We start from the raw sequence: 6291 nt of genomic DNA, 5'->3' as shown, positions 1-6291 counted from the left end.
CCACACCACTCCAGGGGAAGGATACTGCAAAAACCTCATTCCCTACCCACTCTAGGGGAAGGATACTACAAAATCTCCATTCCCTCCCCTCTCCAGGGGAAGGATACTACAAAATCCTCATTCCCTCCCCACTCTAGGGGAAGGATACTACAAAATCTCCATTCCCTCCCCTCTCCAGGGGAAGGATACTACAAAATCCTCATTTCCTCCCCACTCTGGGACCAGCCAGAGGTGGTTATTTGCCGGTTCTCTGAACTACTCAACATTTCTACTACCGGTTCTCCAGAACCTGTCAGAACCTGCTGGATTTCACCCCTGCCGTGTTTGTATCTGACTACCGGACTCTTTGTCGATTGAAGGCGCCGAGTAGGGTTTGGTCTGCTTTAGGGATAAAGATGATGCTCATCAACAGATCAGCATTTGGACAGCAAAGAGGACAGGCAGGAAAAGTCACCTGGTTAGCTTCCCCTATTTTAATGGCATAAAAATATTGTGTTTTCTATTTAAGTTGCGGAAATGATCTCCGAACATGATTCTATCATGATTTATCAGGTTAACACCCTTTTGTGCAAATATCTCCCTTCTTTTTCAAGCAAGGTATTTCCTCCTGTTTTGGCAATGCAGAACTGGGGCCCCCTTGGCATTCCAGATCAGAAGACGTTCACGGCCAAAGCAACTCAGGTAGAAATCTAAACTTTTAAGTATTCTGCCATATCTGCTCTAAGGAATCCCTGGTATTTAAGTCGAAGGAAACTCTTAGGGAACGTAGAAAAGATTGGTTCCCTTTCCAAAGGATATTGATCGGTGTAATTTGGCATAAACCATAGCCACTCAATATCCAGGTTCACCCCCTTCAATGACTTCATCCTCCCTCACAAGAAAACTCCATTTCCCATCTTTCCTTCCTCCGCACATCTGGCTGACAAGTTGAGCCAAGTCCATTTTCAAATAGCTTGGCAAGTCTTCCACTTTTGTTCTTGGCTGACAAGCCAGCCTTTGAGAGGACGTGGCCAGTTTACGCCGCCCTAAAAGCCATTCTCTTAATTGAATTTCTCATCAATGCGTTGGGCTCAGTAGAAGCCCATTCATCGCAGCTCAATTGGTAGAATAAGCTCCAAGCAAATGGGTTTTGTTCTTCAGCTGCACAATAGGAAAATGCTGAAGGACCCTCCAACTCCTGATTTTCAGTGCTAGTCATTCTGTGACCCAATTGTCTCCTTCTGCAGGTTGCTCAGAGCCGGATCTGAGTAAGAGATGGGCCTCATCCAACTAGGACTGAGCACTAGAAGCAGTGAGCCTGTGTTAATTAAGGATCACTGACAACTTGGGACTCCAAACTCCTGTTGCTCCCAGCTGGTTTTGGAACTGACTAGCTATTACTATGACTAGCTATTACTAGGGACGCGGTGGCTCAGGGACTAGGACGTTGAGCTTGTCGATCGAAAGGTTGGCAGCTCAGCGGTTCGAATCCCTGGTGCTGCCGTGTAACGGGGTGAGCTCCCGTTACTTGTCCCAGTTTCTGCCAATGTAGCAGTTTCGAAAGCACGTAAAAATGCAAGTAGAAAAATAGGGACCACCTTTGGTGGGAAGGTAACAGCGTTCCATGCACCTTTGGCGTTGAGTCATGCCGGCCACATGACCACGGAGATGTCTTCGGACAGCGCTGGCTCTTCGGCTTTGAAATGGAGATGAGCACCGCTCCCTAGAGTTGGCAACGACTAGCACATATGTGCGAGGGGAACTTTTACCTTTACCTAGCTATTGCATAGGGCCACAAATTTGGCAACCTCCTCTAGATCAGCTGCTGTTGCTACTAAACACAATGGCTTAGGAGAGTTGTGCAATATATATGACCTGAGGAGACTTGTGCAATATATATATGTGTGTGTGTGTGTGTGTGTTTGTGTGTGTGTGTAATCCAGTAACCACAGCAACTGAATAAAGACATTGCCATGTTATCACCATGCTGAATGTTGCATTCCCATTATCTGGACATGCTTCAACTTGTCTAAAAGTCTATACATCCTTTCTATGTCAGGAGAGATCCATTAAAACAAGGTAGTAAAGCTTTGGCAAATACAATGGCTATCAAACCATCTGAAAGGAACCGCTTGCGCTACAGTCAGCTCTTTGTAGTCCATGGAGTAGCCCAACCCGAAACCAATTAGCAATTTGGAAAGTGCCCCGTGAGAATTCCCTGCCACAGAAAAAGCATTCGAAACAAGGAAATGATTTATTATATGGCGTTAATTGCGTTTGGACAGGAAGGCTGCAGGGACCAGCTAACCATAGAAGCTTCCATCTTCCATCTGTAAGAACGTAAGCCGTGCCCCGGCTGGATCAGATTCCTGGCCCATCCAGTCCGGCAGTTTGTTCTCATGGTGGCCAATGTGTGACTCAAATCCCTTGTGCAAGGGCTGTGTCACAATCAAATCATCTTCAAGGAACGCTCAGCTCTTCTCCCTGCCACTTTCTACTGGGCTATCCATCAAATTCCAGATTTGCTGAAAGTTGGTTACGCTCGGTTAAAGCCAGGGGGTGGGGGTCCGCAGGGGTTCGGGAGAACCTCTAGCTAAGATTCTACCAGTTCTGTGGGCGTGGCTTGGTGGGCGTGGTGTGGCAGGGGAAGGATACTGCAAAATCCCCATTCCCCCCCCCCTCCACTCCTGGGGAAGGATATTGCAAAATCTCAATTCCCACCCCGGTTTGGGACCAGCCAGAGGTGGTATTTGACGCTTCTCCAAACTGCTCAATATTTCCACTACCGGTTCTCCAGAATCTGCTGGATTTCACCCCTGCTCAAATCCCATTCCTGGCTGGCCGCACCCACCCCACCCCTCCCCTCCCCGGAGTCCCCATGTGGCCTGTTTTGGATGCAGGTTAAGTGCAGGGCGTGCACGGAGGTTCGGGGAGGGCAAAAAACGGGCCTACTGGAAGTTTGGGAAGGCCAGAAACGGGCCCTTTTTCAGCCTCCAGAGCCTGGGGAGGTCGTTTTCGCCCTCTCGAAGGCTCAAGGAAAGCCTCTGGAGCCCGGGGAGGGCAAAAACACACACACCCGCCACTGTGGTTCAGGAGGCCGACTAGGCCACACCCATTATGGCCATGCCCACCCAGTAACCAGGCAGGGAACCCCTTGCTAAAATTTTTGAAGCCCACCCCTGGTTAAAGCTATATGAACCGTACAGCTTGGGATATTCCGGACACTAGTATAGGGCCCGGTGACTCAAAGCTGCCTCCCTCCTGAATGGTTTTTTGCACTGACGGACGGGTATCAACACAATCTCTTCTTTTAGAAATAAAGATAGAAAACGTATAATTGCGACTGACTAGTCGAGAATGGAAAATACCCGATACGAGAAATCCTCCGGAGGGAATCGTTCAAATGTGTGCATCAGGTTCTCCAAACGCATCATGCCCAAGCCTTGTTGGAAATGCTGGTCAGAAACATCCTAATATTTGGAAGAGGGACAAAGGAAGCTCAGATGCTGGCCCTACATTTGCCTGATACTGAAATACAAACTAACTAAAGAAATCAAAACACAGCTTCCTTGTTCGCCGTGAAAGATAATGGCACGGGGAGTTCCCAAAGCCAACGATTACACCACACTTGTTACTTAAAAGCTGTGTATACATTCTATTCATTGTTTGGCCCGTCAGCTGATGGAAACCCACAGTCCTAAAATCCGTAAGAGGGGAGGGCAAAGGAGGCAAGTCCCCACTTATCACAAGTGCCAACCGCAGCTGAGATCAAAGTGAAGATGCCCACAAGTCAAACCAGATCCTTAACTGCAATGTTCTTAACAGTGTTTCAGAAATGGTTTGTCACTGATTGATTTATTTTTTTAAGGATTTTTAAACATTCCCCATCCTGCCTGAGAGGGGTGGAATTACCATATTTTTTGGAGTATAAGACACACTTTTTTCCTTCCAAAAAGAGGCTGAAAATCAGTGGTGGGTTTCAAAAAATTTTACTACCAATTCTGTGGGAGTGGTTTGGTGGGCGTGGCTTGGTGGGCATGGCAGGGGAAGGATACTGTAAAATCTCCATTCCCTCCCCACTCCAGGGGAAGGTTACTGCAAAATCCCCATTTCCTCCCGATCAGTTGGGACTTCAGAGGCAGAGAATAGATGGGGGCGGGGCCAGTCAGAATTTTTACTACCGGTTCTCTGAACTACTCAAAATTTCCACTATCAGTTCTCCAGAACTGGTCAGAACCTGCTGAAACCCACTTCTGCTGAAAATGTAGGTGCGTCTTATATACTCCGAATGTAATACCACCCGCGGTGGCCAAAATGGCTTCCCAGAACAGCTGCTGCCTTCTCTTACCTTTCACTGGAACTCCCTCCAACGATCAGCTTTGTTTTTGAAGCTGTTTTTCAGCCCCAACTAAGTGAAGCAATCTTCCGTGCTTTGCCTGCTTTTCTAATTGCTGCTCCCTCCAACAATCAGCTGTGCTTTAGAAGCAGTTTTTTAGCCCCAACCAGCCCCAACCTCAAAACCAGCGAGCGAACTAATGTGATGAAGCTGACCAGGCTAAGGACTAGGCAGGTGAATACCTGGTAGGCAGAACATTTCCCCTCCCCTCTATTTTCAACCCAAAAACTTAAGGTGCGTCTTATACTCCGAAAAATATGATAACTGATCGCAGCCATGGTGAGCTACCGAGGTCAGGCAAGGTATTTCAAAGGAAAGACTACAAGAGCAAGGAGGCAAGGAATGTTGCGGGTCCCATCCCCTAAGGAGGTACATCAGTGGTGGGTTGCCCCGGTTCGGACCGGTTCGCAAAAACTGGTAGTAAAACCAGTGGAAGGCTCCGCCCACCAACCCCGATGTCATTAGGAAGTTTCAGAACATGTGCAGAAGCGTGTGGCCCTGTTGCGAACCGGTAGTAAAGGTAAGTAGAACCCACCCCTGAGGTACCTCTGGTGGGACCCAGAAGAATGGCCTTCTTCGTGGTGACTCCTTCCTTCTGAAACATCCTCTCTCTAGAAATTAGGCTGGCCTACACTCTCTTTGGTAAGGCCCTCAAGACATGGTTTTGCCAGTGGGCCTGGGGAATCCAGAATGGGATGGAGCCAGCGATGAAATTCACTTACCTTTCCCTACCGGCTCGCAAATGTGAGCATGCGTGCCTCCTTCAGGCATGCACAGAATCTTCTGCCCATGCGCAGAGGATAAAAAATGGGATGTGATGACGTCCAGGTGGGTGGACAGAGCCTCCCGCCACCAGCGCTACCGGATCATGCGATCCAGATAAGTCCGGCAGAATTTCACCACTGGATGGAGCCAATTAAGTGGTTGATTAGTGTGTGTGTTGTTGCCGAGGTGAAGGCAGGGGTGGTGGTGTTATTATAGGTAGTCCTCAACTTACGACCACAATTGATCCCAAAATTTATGTTGCTAAGTGACAAATTTGTTAAGTGAGTTTTGTCCCATTTCTTGCCACAGTTGTTAAGTGAATCACTACAGTTGTTAAATTAGTAACACAGCCATTGAGTGAATCTGGCTCGCCCCATTGGCTTTGATTGTTAGAAGGTGATCAGACGGCCTCGGAACACTGCGACTGTCATAAATATGAGTCAGCTGCCAAGCATCCAAATGTAAATCATGTGACCATGGGATTGCTGCAACGGTCATAAGTGTGAAAAACGGTTGTAAGTCATTTTTTTCAGTGCCGTTATTAATTCAAACGGTCACTAAGTAAACCATTATAAGTCAAGGACCTGTGTTTTATTATTATTATATATTATTTCTATTTTTCCTACATTGTGTTTTTATTATCTGTAAGCCGCCTAGAGTCGCTGTGAGTAGGCAGCTATATAAATGACCATAAACAAGGTAAAGGTTCTCCTCGCACATATGTCCTAATCGTTCCTGACTCTAGGGGGCGGTGCTCATCTCCGTTTCAAAGCCAAAGAACCAGCGCTGTCCAAAGATGTCTCCGCCAAAAGTACATGGAATGCTTTTCCCTTCCCACCAAGGTGGTCCCTATTTTTCTACTTGCATTTTTTACATGCTTTCGAACTGCTAGGTTGGCAGAAGCTGGGACAAGTAACGGGAGCTCACCCCATTACGGGGCACTCGGGAGTCGAACCGCTGAACTGCCGACCTTTCGATCAATAAACTCAGCATCTTAGCCACTGAGTCACCGTGTCCCATTAAACAAACAAATGAACAAACAAATAAATATAAAGTCACTTGAGGAAGAAGCGAGGCATGGAAGAAGGATTCTTGGAGCAAGGTTAGTTAGTGGCGAAGGAAAGAAACACATTTATATCAGGGACATTAAA

This window comes from Ahaetulla prasina, chromosome 12 (genome assembly GCF_028640845.1).
Source record: "Ahaetulla prasina isolate Xishuangbanna chromosome 12, ASM2864084v1, whole genome shotgun sequence".
NCBI lineage: Eukaryota > Metazoa > Chordata > Lepidosauria > Squamata > Colubridae > Ahaetulla > Ahaetulla prasina.
The sequence above is the reverse complement of the archived record's forward strand: the minus strand, read 5'-3'. Positions refer to the sequence as shown.